Here is a 17,973-nt window from a genome sequence, read left to right as displayed (position 1 = left end):
TCAAGCGAACTGGATCCAGAGATAAAGCGATAGAAGATTTAGTAGCAGAAAGGCGGTTGTACATATATATATATATATATATATATATATATATATATATATATATATATATATATATATATATATATATATATATATATATATTTGGCAAATTGTCCCTGCCAGTCATGCGGAAGTCTATTCGCTGACAAGCACTAATTAAGAACGTGGCTGAGCGTGGTAGCGCAGTGGGATGGCGTTCAACTTACAATCTTATTGCGTAGCTCGTATATCACGTGGTGCTTAATCTTTCAGCGGGAAATTTTCTTTGCATGCCTAAGCGTTGACGTCAGTCGCTTTCAGCAGCCTCCCTGAGCCACACAGTTTCACACAAAAATTACTAGAGGGAACTCTAGTGATAACGTCTGAGGGAGCTGCAAGGGGAGTGGTTGAGCCGGCGTGGGAATTATCGGAAGTACGTGGATTTACATAAAATTCGTCGTTCTGGCTTTGTAAGCTCTTCATTTTAAGCAAACAACATAAACATTATTAACGTTGTCCGATGGCAGGATTCGAACACAAGTCCTCTGCCACTGAAGCCTGACGTTGAAACCATTACGCCACGGACGCTTGCATCGACACGCGATATGAAATGCCCTTATGAATTTATAGCGGGCATCCAATGCCTTGAGACGCTTGGTGCATTTCGATGTGGCTACCTCGACAAGCTCAGTCGTTGCAATTAGTAACGATTGTGCGTGCTCGCAGCATCTTCTGCACTTAGAATAGTATAGATTGCACTGAAATTTACTACAATGAAGGCATATAAGGCGTAATAAATGAATCCACAAGAACGTCTGAATCCATAAGCCCGAAGATCAGACAAATTCGTGTACTTCTCATCATTCACATGATGGATCGACGATTGCAGCGCCAGAGTTCCCTCTAGTGATTGTTGCAGGAAACTCTATGCCTTGAGCTACGCCGCATAATGGATGAAGCCTCATGAACATATGTTAAAAAAAAGCAATTTTCTTTTAAACTGAGGCAAATTCGCGAAATATTTGTGAACTATTTCATCTAGCTTTTGAAAGAGAGAACAGAACGCAACACTCCAACTATGGCTCTAAAGAAATTAAATGCTGCCGTGTGGCAGTATTTCAACAAACAAGAAAAAAGAAACGCTCGCAGTAACACAAGTTGATGTAAAGACGTCCATGCTCACAATCGGAACCTGTAGACATGTATTGTCGCAGTACTAAGATTACAGTGTCCATACAATTTCTATTTATGATCACTAGGGGACAATGTGATGTTACATTTGCTCTTTTAGTATAGAAATCGTGGCACAGACACCTTTTTTATGTTGTTTGGCATTGATTTCCTGACAATGCCTTGTAGTAAAATGTGAGCGTTGAACCGTTCAATATTCAAGCTATTAATTTCCTAGTATAACCATAACAAAAGAACTTATTGTTGTCATTGTTTGCGCACAAAAGATTGTGTATGGATCTCGGTACAGGTCATATGCAAGTTAGAATTGAACTTCTTTTTAATTTATGAGATCTGGACTTCATTTGCTTGATTTTTGCTTTTCTGTGCTGTATTGTCCTTGTTTTTATTTTGCCTGTCATCTGATTATCAAGTTAGTCTTCTACTTTGGAGCAGCAAACGCCGGCCTTACGTCTTCCAGTTTCATTAAACTTCCTCTCCCTCTTTTTCGATGTTCTCGATCTCGCGATTTATTTCGCGCATAAATATACTCCGTTCCATACGTAGCAGTCAATGCTGTTCAGGCTAGAGAGACTTCTTGCAGTGGCTTCGTTCGCACTGGGATATAATTCGATGCTTCTTGGCCGCAATTGTGCGCCACTGTTTTTTATTTAGGCTGACTGTTGAATGAAACCAGATTTAATCCTTAGAAACAAACACGCTGTGGTATATGGCTGATAATGCGTTGTTTTAGATACTTTTTTTTATTTTTGTTGTTCTTTTCAACTCTTTGCGAGGAGCCTTGCGCGTGCATGCTATATATATATATATATATATGGCATGCTATATAAAGCAGATATATAGCATACATAATATATATATATATATATATATATATATATATATATATATATATACACGCGGAGTGATACCCTTTCTTGAGCGAACTTCTTGCTTAGCTTCGGAATCGTTGACTGCTGTGTATGGAACGGAGTATAGTTCCTCATAGAACGACGACCACTTTCAACAGTTTTCTCAATGGAATGATAGGGCATAGGGAACCATTTTTGTCTGGACTACTGGCCTCTACAGCATTTCTCTATTTAATTTCGTGAAGCACTGAATCACGTATGCAGTGCGTAATTAGAGGAGTGTCCTAATCCTCTCTGTTGCTTTATTCATGTTTTTCTGATTATGACGAATTTATCAATGTGAGTTAGATAATAATATTGCAGGGATAGTGGGCTTTTCAGTGCCCTGTATTCTTAAACTCGCTTTGTGACAGAAAAAAATAAACGGCCTTGTCAAAGCGTCCTTGCAGATCGAAATGCACTCGGTGTGATTATGGCATTTGTTTCCTCCTCTCACTTTTTCCCGTGAAACAGAACTTAAAATAAGACGAACGTGTCACAAGAAGATGGCGACTTGATGTGGTCAACAGTAGCTGGACATGGAGACCTTCAGGCTCGAGCCAATGTTTTGACGCGGGCATCTGTCTATGTCAGGAATATAGTCTTCTTCAGCCCTGACTAAGTCAAGTTCTTTTGTCGAAATGCACGCTCAAGGCTGGTGCTGCCCTCGTCCGCCCACTCCTTGATCATTGCTTTATGAAGTCCCGAAGGATTTGTTTGATTCGAGTCTCTATTTTAGTGGAGAACGCGTGCTTATATTTTCTTTCTAACGTAGCAACATAGCATAGATGGCTAAAGAAGCTTGTGGAAGGGTAGGCTTTTCTGCCACACTTATTTTCGCGTCCTTTACGTGCCGAGCCTACTGCCAAGTTTCCCATTAGAAGCAATGTTAAGCTGTGCTTTATTGCTTTATTTATGTTGAGTCATGCAGAAGTAAATTCGTGTCTGGAAGTGGGTGATCGAAAATAGGGCTTCTGCACTTGCTTGGTTTTGGGACGATAAGCGGACTGTCCCAATGAAAGCTATTATCCGACCGGCGCCGTGTTCTGTTTCGAGATGCTGTCACAAATGGTTATTCAAGCAATGAGTTTCACATGTGACAAAGGTCAAGCACTGAGCGTCAAAGCTTGTTTTGGGGCACTCAATAAGTAGCAGCCGATATAGACGGTCTTCTGTAGGAGTGAGCATACCCCCACGGCAAGCAGCCTAGCACTAGCATACAGCAGCCAGGCGAGTTATCGTTCATTTATCTATGGATCGTTCTTCTTATTATCGCTTCCGGTTTGTTTGTTTATAGTTAGCGTTTCCTGATATCTTCTGAATTTCTTACTGCATTTTCCACACTGGAGTAACACACCAGGCATTTCTCAGAGTTAAGCTGTTCAACTCTCATAGAAGCCTCCACTCTCTCTCCTTTCGCAGTGTCTACTCTATCCGGATAAGCGCTTGTCCACTGGGTTTATGTTTAGCTCCTTTTTTTGTGCCTGTGCATTACAGAGTAGAACTTTTCGCACCCCACCCAGCAAGTTTCCTTAGTGTCATGTGATTCTGCTATAGTTCAGTGGCTTCCCCCTAGAGAACTAGAGTGCAATCGGTACACGTCCCTCCTCGAGGACTGGCTACGGATGCAGCTTGCAAAGGAATGTCACCCGAGCCGATTGCATTACGTTCCGTCCGACTGCTGTCCTGCAATTGTGTCGCTGTCTTGACTGGCCGAGGGGACGTGGCATCACGAAGCAGCACCGCAAGATACGCCAAGTTGTTACTTCGGGACCTCCGAATGTTGTACTTATACCCATCTTGTATTTCTTTTGTCAAAAATAAATATTGATTGATTGATTGATTGATTGATTGATTGATTGATTGATTGATTGATTGATTGATTGATTGATTGATTGATTGATTGATTGATTGATTGAAGCGGCCGTGATCGGAAAGTGAAGCCGAAGCGATTTGCCGTTTATCGCTGCCTTTGGTGTCCATGGCGCCAGATCTTTTCCCTTGTCTCGTCTCTCTTGCCGAACTCATTTCGTTTGATTAAATTTAACGGTCCAGCTGTCGTTGAGCCTCGTTCCCTAAACTCCGGGATTCCAAAAGTTACTTGTCACTTTTTTCCTTCTTTTGTCATTTATCTTCTCCCGAATCAGGAGTGTTCAATAATTATTTTACGTCTGTGAAACATATCACGAGCGCAAGATACAACGGAGCACAAATATTATAAACAAGAGGGAACGCAAACAGTCAACAACTACTGACATTTACTTGACCCTAGGCTAATTTGGGCAAATGCTGTGTACGGAGTGATTCTCTCACCGCGAATCCTTGCCACTTTGGCTTAAAGTACTCCGTTACTTTCTTTGTGATGTCAAGATAAGTTGTACTAACGTAGATTTATTTCACTCCGTTCAAGAACGAAAAAGTTGTAATCTGTCGCGGTTTATTTTGGCCTGGTAGCGTATCTTGCGAAGTAGATTGCAAACTACTAGCTTCCTAAAGGCATTAAGGTAAAGTTTACGGCCAAGTGAATTCCTTGCCTCTCAAGGCTGTCCTCTTTGCCAGAGAAATTTTATGAATTCTCGACATCTGATGGGAATCGAAGCAACGACCTTTGGTCTGAATTAAGGAGAAGTTAGTTAAGGCAAGGTTAATAAGATACAGTTAATTAAGGCACTCGAATCCTCGACCTTTGGTGTCAATTAACGCAAAGTTACTACAGGCACACCTAATTAAGGTATATTTAGTTAAGGCACTCGAACCCACAAGTTTTGGTTGCTCCGAACTTCAGACATGTGGTGTTAAGGCAAAGTTAAGTATCGCCCAGTTAACTAAGATAGGGTTAATTAAGGCAGTAGGACCCACGGCCTTTGGTGGAAGTTGAACCCAGGATCTTTGGTGTTAAGGCACAGGTAAGTAAGGTACAGTTAGTAAGGCACTCCAACCTGTTACCTTTGGTAGAGTCCTAACCACAATCACTGGCGTTAATCAAGGCGAAATTATTCAACACAAAATTCACTAAGATAGAGTTAATTAAGACACTCGGACCCACGGCGTTGGACTTTTGGTGGGAGTCGAACCCCCTACCTTCGGTGCTAAAAAAGTTAAGGTGATTTAGGTACAGTTAATTATTGTAGAATTAATTACGACACTCGAACCCATTACCTTTGTTGGGAGTCGTACCCAGGGCCTTCGGTGTGAATTAAGGCGATGTTAAGACGTCTGAAAGAGCATAGGCTTCGCGCGGTAGTCTCAGTGCCTTCGCATTCATCCACGCTGTTACATTCTCTAAGGAGACCCGACGCCGATGCTCCTTACAATGCAAATAAGGCTCCGTGAAATCTCAGCCATTTGCTCCAGGGGCTAAAGAACTTTGGTCAAGATTAAAGTATACACGTGCTGATCCATTCTTCTGTTAATATAGCTTCATGCACAAGGTGGTGTTTTTAGCATATACAGTTAGCACTGCAATATCATTTCAGTTTGCTTCCATGGACTTCATTGTATGAATGTTTAGAAATGAGCTTAGAAATGAACTTAAACAACCGTCCTTCCCCGCTGACGTTAACGAAACTTTCCGACAGAGAAAAAAAAAAGAAAGAAAAAAATATGCCGCAAGAGCCCGGTAGATCTGAAGAGATGCGGGGTTCTGTCGTTATACATATTACGACCGAACAGCGAAAGTCTTAAGATTGTATCTAGCACCACGTTTTCTTTTCTTTCGTTTCTTTTGCGGAATAGCTCTGCCAACGTTAGCTGGACCGTGCTATATAATGTTTGCAGTCATTAGCATAGCACAAAAACTTATAATTGCAGAAATCATATGACGAAGCTAGCAACCACATTATGCACAAACCTACTAAAATATAGGAAAAATATATAGTTACAGAAAAGCTGGCTTCGGACGTTTGCAGCACTAGCATTCAGAGTCAGGGCCTGAGCCTCGTGGTCGGAAAGTGTGCTGCATGCGAGGTTCAGTGGGTGCGAGTTGGATACCAACTTTATGTGCTAACGTGCCTCCTTATTCATCGAGGAAGTGATCTTTGTCTTTATGCGGTATTGTAAGAAGCAGCACTTCCACCCTTTTGCCCTGACCTTCCAGTTAACCTGACCTAGCTAACTCGGTATATCAGCGACGTGTCTTGCACCCGAAACACTCGTCGGCATAGGCAGAAAGACAGGGAGGCCCCAAGTTGATTGTCTGGTCGGATGCCGAAGGGAACGTTTCATCAACACAAACATACCGACGATAGTTGCCACGGCCTTCGAGGCTTAATGGGATCAAGATGCGAAGTCTTCCAAAAAAAGAGACAACGAGAGACGAGCCGCACAGCAATCACTGCCCGGTCCCGCACAACGTGGTTTTCCAAAGCAACTAGGGACAAATCGGGAGCGCGGGGGAGTGAGTGAGGGGGGAGAGAAGGGCTGGGGTGGAGGAGGTGTGTTGCGTTGGGGCCAGTGCGTGAATGACGAGGTCCAGGGAAGCTATTCTTAGCAGCGAGGCGTACGCTTTACCCGCTAGCCCCTAACCAACGTGGTTGCTGCAATGACAGCTTAATTACATCGCTGCGTCTGGAAGAAACAAAGCCAGGGAATTGGATGAGCGCGTGTTTTGGTCGGGAAGGGGGAGGAATGGAGGGAGGGGGGAGGGGGTTCGCTGCAGTGAGAGCCTCGTTTCTGGGAGAACATTGAGGGAACAAACATTCGTCCTTGTGACCAAGGGCTGAGCGTGCAAAAATAGTTGCTGCAGAGAAGAGGAACAAGTTGAAGACAGTAAAGGAGAAATCTGATGGCTGGACGCAGCTGAACAAACGACGCCCAGACGAGGCATTTGTACTGGGCAGCTTAAGAGGATTAATTGAAACGCATTACAGGATTCCCGCGGGCAGCGTCTGAGGCACAGCAGACAGAAAAAGTGCGTCTCGTGATAAATCGTGTTGCAAGCAAGATTGCTGTTTGTTATTTGAGAATGCTGCGTAAAGTGCCTAATGAAGAATCGTTGCTTATTCGATACATTTGCACAGTGCGTGGAAATAGGAATAAACAAGTGATTTTCATTCACCAAACCCAGTTTTACTCAATTTTTCGCGATTTTCCTCTGAAATTGAGAGGGAGCGAATCTGGAAGTCTTTTCGGGAGTAAACTTTTACAGCAGAGCTGTTAGCCTCTGGTTGGTGGGGATTTATCGCGGCGCGTCCTCACGAAAAAAAAAGTACTTTCAGCGATTAAAAAAAAAGAACTTCAGCGATAGAAGAGGAAAGTGCATGCATTCTATGGTATCACGCATATTGCATGCAGTACAGCATTCGTTTAAATATTGAACAAGCACGAAACGACCCTCCGAACCGCATCATTGATGATAAGGCACTCCTGATAACAATACGAAGCACGTAGTGCTCCCCGCATACGTGTCCTGGGAAAGATTATGGTTGTGCAAGCTGCAAGGGGTGAGGGCAGCTTGCGACGCGGGAAGTGCCGTCTCTTTCATTCATAAAAGAACCAGCTTTGCAACTGATTTCATTGTTGTTGTAGCACCGCTGTGGTTAGGCAACGCATAGGTAGGACACCCGAGGAGCAGGGTGAGTGCGAGGAGTGGCAAAGGGAAAAAGAAAAGGCGATACGACCAGCGGCTGCGCGCTGCCAAAGTACCACCACTACAGTTACTTTATATGACCATTACTAGCATTACTTCAAAGCAATAAAGCATTGCATACCCCCCTCAGCAGTTGTAGGGGTGTTTTTCAACAGCTTCGCTCGATATCCCCCTTCACACGGCCGGGATGGAGAATCAATATTTTTTAGTGCGTATCAGTAACACAATGTATGCGCAAATTTTTTATGTGCCTACACACTGTGGACCTCAATCGTACATAAATAAAAGTATGTGCCAAAGAATAGACTGTAAAAATGGCTGCATGTTATGTAAAAACAATGATCTCTTGTCGGCGTTTGCCCTACGTACTTGTTGTAGGACACACCTGGCAGCATACGTGATGCATCCAGGTAAACAAGCCTGCAGACTTGTCTGCTGCGAGGTTAGGGTTGGTTAGGCTTGATTGCGCAACGCCCATTGGTCGTGGTTGTTTCGCCAAACAAAAAGGACTGTGGGGGCGCCTTGTGTGAGCATCTATATAAAGCACTTCTGGTCGTTATCGCAACCAGACAGGCAGCATCGTGGAAACGAAAAACAGTGAAGTACCTCGAAAGGAAAAAACAGCCTGTCCATAAAACCTCGACGCCCCCGCTTTCTTTGGAAGTGCGCTATATGACGTCAGCGTGCCGATATCACGTGAGCAGTCCTTCGCCAAAACTACAACAACTGAATTGCGCGTGCTCGTAAACAGAGCATCGTCATGTTGTGGGGGTTGTGAATTTGTGACATCCGGTCGGCAAGTGACATGCAGGAAGCGTTCTCGACGCTTTCTTTTTTTAAACGTTCGATGAGCCACCGCCACAGACCCCAAGAACCACTTCTGGGAGAACACATCTGGCGATGGCTTTCGACGGTACTGTAATTAAGATTAGAGTAACGTAGCTACACACCATATCACTCATGTGAAGGTTATTTACAAACTGTAGCGGTCATTCTGAGTCTTTTTGTTGCTGCAAGGCAATGCCTCCGGTATCGCCTATTTTGCTATGACACTCGCCTTTGAAGATTGGTCATGACCACGAGGGCGTGACGATGATGTAATGACGAAAAAGGGAATGACGTTGATGGAACCACGAAAGTGGTATGACGACAAATACACCATGATTGTGAAAAAATGACGTTAGTGTGACGACGGCAGACATGACAAAGGCTTGAGGACAATGCGATGACGAAGGCTGTGACGACAACCGGGTGTCGAAAGTGGGAAGACCATGATGGAGCGATAATGAAGGCATGGCAACCATACAGCAGCGGACGCAGGGTCACGACTGTTTGATAAAGACGCAATGACGGCGATGTCATGGCACCGGCACCGTAATCACGATTGGATGACTACAGCATTCAAATCAAATGATGAAGAAGGAGTGAGCTGAATGGAATGACGAATGCGGTATGACTACGGCATAAAGACAACGGGTTGACGTTTCTGAAGTGGTGACGATGGTGAAACCACAGAGTGGCGACGACAGCATGTCAAAAATAGTATGGCTACGACTACATGACTAAAATACGTCGCTGTTCCGCCTTTCAGGAGAAACAATGACTTTTTTTTTGCAACACGGCAGTTATGGTCGAACCGCATCCCAGTGCCCTCTTGCAGCCTAGGGGTAAACCCAGAAACAGGATCACGTTTGCGCGCAGCCCGACGATCATAGTTCAAAACTTCTCGACCAGTTTCTTTACCCGTGGATCGGTGCGACGTCCACAGTTTCCGCGGTTGATGACTCGCCAATGAGACGACGCTCATAGCGCATTTACACTCGGCTGTATCACGGTGACGTCTGTATCCCGTCCAAAATACAGAAACAGCTGTACTATCCGAGCCATCACGTTAGCGAGCGTCCAGACACAGGAGCTGCGACCGAAGCTCCCATGTACGGGTAAAGGTACAGAGCGAGAGGTTTGTACTCGCTATGAGTGCCGGGATTCGAGCCACGCATGATTCAATTTCTCCCTTCTTCCTCACGCTGCTAGAGGGCACTGGGATGCGGCTCCATGTTCCAGTTACTTTAGTCTGCACCTGCACCTATATCCGTACGCAGGCTACCTCTTCCAGACGTCCCAACCGTGCCATAGCGTCCAGGCAACGCGAGTGAGGGAAACAAAATGCGAGCAACGCGACGAACATTCGCCGTGACACTCCCGATCACGTATTACGAGGCAACAGCGTTTCCGCATGTTCGCGCATGTTTGCGATCGATATTATAAACGCGCGCACTTGTGTGCATGATCTCGGCAAAGCCCGGTAACATTCAGATGAGCGGTGAAGAATGGCCTCTCATTTCCTTCGCTTCCCGAGCGGCCGGTATGGTAGCTACACAGTTTCCTACAAATATTACTAGAGAGAACTGCGACGCTGCGATCACTAGGCTACCATATATATGATGCCTAGGACACTTCGCTCAATCACACAATCTTCACTCAATCTTGGTTCTTGGCGCTTGAAACATTTTTGCAACGTCTACCATTTATTACTCTGTCTTTCTACATTCCCTAACACCTTCTGAACAAAGTAAGACAAACAATCGGCGCTCAAGCGTATTCATTAAGAAGTGTTGCTTGCATAAATTAATATTTTTGCTGAAAACGATCAATTTTCAATGTCACAAAGCAGTTTGAAGCATCATGGAGGAAGTTTAAGGAAGTGCGTGTACTACCCGTTATGCTCGTGCCGGCTGAACTACCACGCCTGAAGCGCCCGTCGACACTGCAGGCAAAGTTCCTTCTACTGCATTTTTTAATCGTTACGGTGTTAGCGGTGCGAGGGCGACGATGGATGGATGGATGGATATTATGAGCGTCCCCTTTGGAACGGGGCGGTGCGTTGCGCCACCAAGCTCTTGCTACCATATTGCCGAATATCCTACCTAGGCCAAATAATGAAAAAAGAAAAAAAAACACTCTGAACTACCACTGCCAAATTTTCTGATCCCCTATTGCGAACTGTGCTTTTGTACGTCTCCGTCTTTTGTCGTTTCCCTACTTTTCTTCCACCAATCCTCCAGTCTTACCCGCTGTGGTTTCTCAGTGGCTATGGTGTTGGGCTGCTGAGCACGAGGTCGCGGGATCGAATCCCGGCCACGGCGGCCGCATTTCGATGGGGGCGAAATGCGAAACACCCGTGTGCTTAGATTTAGGTGCACGTTAAAGAACCCCAGGTGGTCAAAATTTCCGGACTCCTCCACTACGGCGTGCCTCATAATCAGAAAGTGGTTTTGGCACGTAAAACCCCAAATATTATTATTAATCCTCCAGTCGCCTCTTACTAATGTCTATTGCGGACATGTTTGCTTTACCACTGCTCCCTCTGAACCCAAGGGCTTCAAGGAGGCCAGTGGTGCCTAAATCAACCGCTGGGTAGACGTCTTCACATTCTAATAAAACATGCTCCGTAGTTTTCCTAGCTTTACCGCAGCAAGCACATGATTCTTCTTCCTTCTTATATCTCGCTTTATAGGTGCGTGTTCTAAGGCATCCCGATCTCGCTTCGAAAAGTAATGAGCTTCCCTTTGAGTTATCATAAATGGTTTCTTTCCTGATTTCGTTTTTTCCTCTTAATATTTACTCATGGCAGGTTTCTTTTCCATTGCCGCCACGCATGAGATTAATTCAGCCTCTCTGACTTTCCGCTTGACCTGCTTTGTTGCTGTGTTGTACGAATGAAAAGGTCGTAGCGCCTTCTGGTTGGTGCAACTTGCCAACAGGCGCGATGTGAGGCGTCAACGCCTGATGGAAGCGATTTTCGCTCGAACGACCGCCGTGTTCTACGCCTGCGCCTCGATTTCCATGCGCCTTTTGTTACTTTTGCTTTTCGGTAGCAACAATTACCGTAAATCGATTGGGGACACAGCTTTCCACCTCCCGCCTGCTTGTTTCGTTCTTTCTTGGAAGGTTCGCCGTCATTAAAAGTCGCCGCCTCCGTCATTAGTGGTTAAATTTTGCTCCACCATGCCGGCCATTCGCGGCGCGAGTTCCTCGTTATCGCATGTTCGACGTGATACGCCTGTGAACAGCGTTGAAAGCGCAGATGAGGTGCTGATGGCTATATGGTGACATAGGGGGCTTTTCTTTATTTGACATTTTCTGATAAGACGTTATTTTGAATGCCTATGGTGATGGTGGAAGTATTATGAAATCTACAATGCTTAGATGACCGTTTTTTTTACTGCAGGGCCCATGACGAAAGACATATAATGTAATCTCTTTAATATATTCAGGACCACACCGCTGCTAATTTTATTGTCTAAGGATATGACAGTAGAAGCTCCAGTGTCACTCTTACGAAACGACTGTTGATTTGATAAAAATCATTGCTTGCCGTTTCTTTCTTACCGCCCAAGCATAGCCCCCATTTGCTCGTTTCACGAAATATGTTCCAGCCAAAATGCGGCCACTCCCCTCCTTTCGAGACATGCTCACAGATCGCATTGTTTACATAATCAGGTGAAGCTCCACACTCCATTTTGGTAGCACTATTGTGTTCAATTCATCTGCCTGCAATTCATTTGCGTCGAAATGAACAGCGAAACCATCTTTCCGATAAAGTTGGTTGCATTCGGCACTATGAGAAGTTTATGGACGAATTATTATCTATTTATGAATAATCGCCAACCTTTCTCGTTTCATTTTATTTTCGTTCTTTCTTGTTTCATTAAATATTATCTACCTTGATGCCCCATTTCTGCCTTTCTTCGTTTGCTAATATTTTGTTTATGTTGCGTTAACCACTACAGGTGGTACTTTATTTGCTTTTGTAGCTACCTTGCATCCCCCTTCACTTAATGCTCCAACCATGTAGCCTGTCAGGTAAACATACAAATAAACACTTCACCTTGTGAAAGAAGCTTAAAATATATGCCAATTACAAAAAAAAAGTAAACGCGAGGAATTTCTGCAAAGAATAATAGAATGATGGCTTAGGGCGAACTGTACAGCCATTGGTAGAAATAAATTTTCAGTTCATTGCTGTCGAAGGCAAGTGTGAGCCGCATTTAAGCACAGTCTGTGTTTTTGCATCTGCAAATATGTCCTTTTGTACATTATTTTTAGAAGTGCTCTAACAGTAAAAGCTCCAAATCGAATCGAATATTCGAAAAGTTCAAGTCGAATAAGGAATATTTTCTCCTCTATAAACTACGTCGGGTAAATAAAGGGCTTGTTTACATCTTGCTGCGCATCGGCTGTCGCTGCATGTTGTGTACAGACATATAGCCATCAAACGTCATCACGTTATCTTAACATTAAACGACATCAAACGTCACTTGAGTGACTGCAACGGTCCAGCCTCCGTTGCGGCTGCGTGACGTGCTAGGCAGCTTGCCACGTGACCTTCATTTGCTGCATCGCCTGCCCATCAGTTCCTTAGCACGGCATGTCACCAGAGGATGCAGCTGCGACACTGCCACTTTGTGCAGCATTCCCTGCATGCTCATGCGTTTAAGGGAGGTGGTTAAGCATTAGTGCTACGGCGACCATCTCTTAGTGTATCAGCCTGAATAACTCAACTTTTATGCGCTTAACTCACCTCGCATGACCTCGCCATAGGTTTAATACATCACCAACATAGTATGTGCTACTTATAGGGTATATTCTAGGCCACTGTACAGCCATTTCATAAATACCGTTTGTTAGTGACTGCACGAGAGACTTGATCGTGCGTAAGGAAGGCGTCACACGACACGTTCCCTGCGCATTCCATACCCCGTCGGCGAAGTATAAGCATGGTGCTCGTACCGGCCATTGCCCTATCGCACTGCCGTTACAGCCCACCCGTACTATCGTACTGGGTGGGCGGATGAGATTAAGAAGTTTGCAGGGACGGCATGGCCACAATTAGTACATGACCGGGGTTGTTGGAGAAATATGGGAGAGGCCTTTGCCCTGCAGTGGGCGTAACCAGGCTGATGATGATGATGATGATGATGATGATGATGATGATGATGACTGCCGTTATGTGGTCGTCCTTGTCGTTGTCGTCGCATCAGCTGTGGCTTTTTAGGATGTCACCTAGGATTATTATTATTGCAAGACCCTCTGAATTTTCTTTCTATAGAGAGCAGCATGAGGACAGGCAACTTATACAAAGTCATGATGGAGTCAGAAAGAAAGTTTTCTTGCTCTGTTGTAGGAGAGGGAACGCCCGGGCAGAAACAAATCAACAAAGAAGAACTGAACTATATTGGTTATATACGTGGCTTGGATTCATTATTGAAACTTCGAGCCAAAGCGCATGTTCTATCCGCTTGTTTATTTTTTCTTTACGTCTTTGCGGTGCGACGTCGCCTACTTTAGCAACGTGCTCGTTTCGGTACCACTATACGTCATCGATTCCGCTTGCAAACCAGAAATAGAAGAAAGACACGAAACGCATTTGTAAGAGAGTCTCCTGATATGCATTGCCTCAGTGTGCGTCTATCAAGCAAGGTAATCTGACCTGCAATGAACACGGTATTGATTCATCATTGCTCTTTCCGATTTGTCCACGGAAATGCATCGCAGGTCTTTGTAGGGTTATATTCTGCGTTAATTTATACTGGCAGACTTATCGATTTCATGAAAGGCTACTAGCTTCTCTGTCACGCTGCTATAATGGATTTCGGGGGAGCAAAAAGAAAGAAAAAAACATAATAAAATAGTATTTTTTTTTAGTGGCAGTTCTCAGTTCTTGCGTTCGTTTTATCGAGTTTGTCTTTTTTAGGTTTCACATTTTTACAACTGAGTATTCTACGTTTACAAAAAGCCATGTAGTGATGTGAAGAAAGTTTGCGGCAATGGTGTGCCAAACAGATACATACAAAACGACAGACAGACATGCTTACATACACTTACATGTTTACATAAATAGAAACATTCACGCAAAATAGATACAGACAGACGCACATAAATACGTTAAGATAAATAGAAAACAATTGACGGAAACAGACAGACGCACCGACAGGCGGGCAGGCAGGCAAGATGAGGCAAGGCAAGACGAGGCAAGATATCACGTTGCATCAAGCACAGATGCTTTACGTAGGCACGAAACACATCTCATCCTTGCTGGCACGAGTTCTTCAGCATGCACCTGATGAAGTAATCGAATAACGCGTGTCATCAGACCCGGTGCAGCCAGAAGTTGCTGTTGGAACTACAATATAGCTTAAGGCTTCATGCAAGGAAACTTTTATTTTTTGCCCAGTGACGTAATCTTTGTTCCAAGGGTCAAAATTTTGAGTGTCTCTGCCATATTTATTGGCACATGTGAGAAGCTGGCGCATATGACAAACTACATGCAGGACGTAACGGGAACAGGAGCTTCCCATCTCTATACGAGACAAGATATTGCTCACCTCTTTGGAAGCGGAGGACTGTGCGGTACTAGAAATAATGCTAAAATCTCGAAGACAAGAACACAAGAAAAAGAGTTGAAAAGTATAAATGGAGAGGGCGTTCTTTTTAATGTACTCGTATCATATATCATTGTCAAGATCACTGTATATACTACCTGTATTAATTTGCCCGCTGATGTGTGCTGTCCATTTTTTCTTCAGGGCTTTTTTTTGCTTAAATTTACCATAAAGTGTATCTGGAATTAAACCTGCTATAACGCCAGCAGGGTAAAAACGTTTTGCTGTTGTAGACAATGACGTCGGGTACACCACTTTATTACCATTACACCTGCTCTATCAGCTACGGTGAAGAGTGTTCAAAATACCTTCAATGTGCTAATCGCATACAACTTGTACTGGATCAGTAAATATTATCGTTTGAAAGCTACTATTCAATCCTTTTACCGTCATTACAGTTTCCTCAATACACGATTTTATTCCCTCGTTTGTATCGCTTCTTCATCTAGTGAACATAAAGCGTCCAAGGGCATAGTCTGATTGAGCACGTTCAATGTTCACGAACGAAAACCAGTATTGCAATATTACTCAAAAAAATTGGAAGTAGCAAGCCAGCATAGGATAATAGTACGTGCATAGGATAAACAGTTTAGAGCTTTTGTCTGTTGAAATGTTTAGGTATAGACCGTGCATCAATGATCTAACATTTGCATTAAATATGCCGTCAGAAATGATTGCTACTTGTCAACTTTCTCATCGCAGTGACTAAGCCTTGCCCATTTATTGAAGCACACATTGATTGCAACAAATTCTTTTTTTTCTGTTATCTCTCCAGGTTTAACCTCGAAGATACCAACGCCAACATTGAAGTTCACAGTGACGGGACCTGAAATTGTGGCAGACATGGTCTCGTTTGTGTGTTCGCATTCATCCGTGGCTGTGTCATGGTGCTGATACAAGTGTCACCCTGTGTGTTCGTAGTAGAGTGTGCGTATAGTGGATCGGGCTGCACTGAAGCTCCCTAAACACCATGCCGGCCATGGCTACAAACCTGGTTTGAAAAAACATCTCTGATTCGGTAAGTGGCTTACACGAAAATATTAGCATGAGTTTTTTTTTTTTTCTTTTCTTGAAACCTTGTATCTTGTGTCTCTTAAATCGGTTTGAAGCTGACAGCAGCCGTCGTTTGACCTTATGTCATTGGAGTACAATCGTCCGCAAGCATTCTTATGCGGAATAGCACGTTTTGATTAATATCGTTGATAAATATCAAGAACAATAATGGGTCTAACGCGAAACCTTGTGGGAATACTGAAGCTACGTTACAAACACCGCATTTTGCCCCATTACCTACTAGGTAATGGCATCTTGCGCACAAGTATTCAGCAATCCACATGTAAGCCTGCGAATTAGTATTATATTTCTGTAGTTTTATTAAGAAAAAATGATGCTGTGTGACAACAATGCCTTTTCCTAAATAATACTAAAAAATACAATCAACTATGAACTATGACACGACTGTTGGCTTTGACGTGCATGCCTGTGAGGATATGTTCGTAAAATTTAGTGGAGATTTATGTTTTAGCTGAAGTGTTGGCTCTTGATTAAACTGTGTTAATGATTTAGTCCAGAGCGCTGAATTTCGCTGCTAAATTTGACCGAGGCTTAAATGTATCTCTACGCGTAGCCGGCAACAAGTAGACACTTATACTCATTCTCAGCGCCTATTCTTTTAACACTTCATTTCTTTCTTTCTCTAAATACATTTTCTTTTCTTTGCATTTAGTTTCCCTAAGAAAATGTTTTCTATCCTGGCCTTAACGTCATACACAGTTCCCTAAATGCTCCCTAAATTCTGTTTTTGATGCTACTTTAAATAGTTTATGGGTTCTCCGTACGGTCTCACTAGGACCTCCAATGTACACACACAGGAAAATATATTTACGAAGAAAAAGGTAAGCTGGATTATGATCTAGTTTTGCATTAGTTTTTATTTCTGCCCTCTTACGTATCACTCTCACACATTTAGTTGAGGAAAAAAACATGTGTGATAGGTTTGTATTCTGAGGTGACGTTTTGACAAATAATGGGCAGTAAAGGGGGCACTACGTGATTCAACAAAATAACGGCAGAGTAATGATTTGCCGGAATATGGATTTATTGTGGCTTAGAATGCGGAGTGGCGGTGTGCAATATAACGAAATAATTTATTTCTAGATAACATGGTTGAAGATTTAAAAAAGAAAATTATCCAGGATTACGATACTCCCTACTGCGAAATTTGAGCGCAGCTCTGTGCGCGTGTTTTCATTTCGTGATATGTTGGCTGGTGGGGACAATCTGTCTCGTCCGGTAGGTTGCAAACGGAGCGAAACCAAATGGGGCGAGACTGTCTCACTATACTCGCGGACTTTTCTTGGCTATGAAGCGAAGGCTACGAAAACTAAGCGCGGCTCTTTGGCCGCTGCTGGATGTAGACCCGCAGTTTTGCTCGCGTTTTCTTATGTGGGAAGTAGGAAGCAATACTTGTTCTTTTACAGCGACTAATTTGAAAGAATACGTAACATTCATCAGTCAAACATTGGTATTTTATTGTACGTTTAGTTTGCTCTTTCAAGTTTTCGCACACCGGAGACCGTCGCACGTTGCACATTCATCAAACGCAAAATGTCGCCCTTGTCTTCTGATGAGTGTTCGTCGCTTGCTGTCCCGCCAATCAACTCCCCTGAGAGGCTGCTGACTAACATTGGCAACTAAAGACTGTTGAAGCACATAAAAAAAATTACCGACGATTACGTTACTTCCTAATGCGAAATTTGAGCGCAGCAAATAAGCTGTTTCACCTTTTCGATAGATTGAGGCAAAGAAATCGAGCAACACATGTATGCGCTATCACAGA

The 17,973-nt window shown here is 43.7% G+C and overlaps 1 protein-coding gene across 7 annotated transcripts in view; it reads left to right on the top strand.

Moving 5' to 3' along the window:
- The window catches only part of LOC139050528 (achaete-scute homolog 1a-like), a 497,333-nt gene that overhangs the window by 383,771 nt on the left and 95,589 nt on the right, over nt 1–17,973 (top strand). For all 7 annotated transcript variants that reach the window (XR_011508925.1, XR_011508926.1, XR_011508927.1 and 4 more), the window contains one exon: nt 15,910–16,152. The gene's annotated coding sequence lies outside the window, so the exon portion shown is untranslated. The remainder of the gene's footprint in view (nt 1–15,909; nt 16,153–17,973) is intronic.

The sequence above is a fragment of the Dermacentor albipictus genome, chromosome 10 (genome assembly GCF_038994185.2).
Source record: "Dermacentor albipictus isolate Rhodes 1998 colony chromosome 10, USDA_Dalb.pri_finalv2, whole genome shotgun sequence".
Taxonomy (NCBI): Eukaryota; Metazoa; Arthropoda; class Arachnida; order Ixodida; family Ixodidae; genus Dermacentor; species Dermacentor albipictus.
This window is presented reverse-complemented; position numbering and strand designations above follow the sequence as displayed.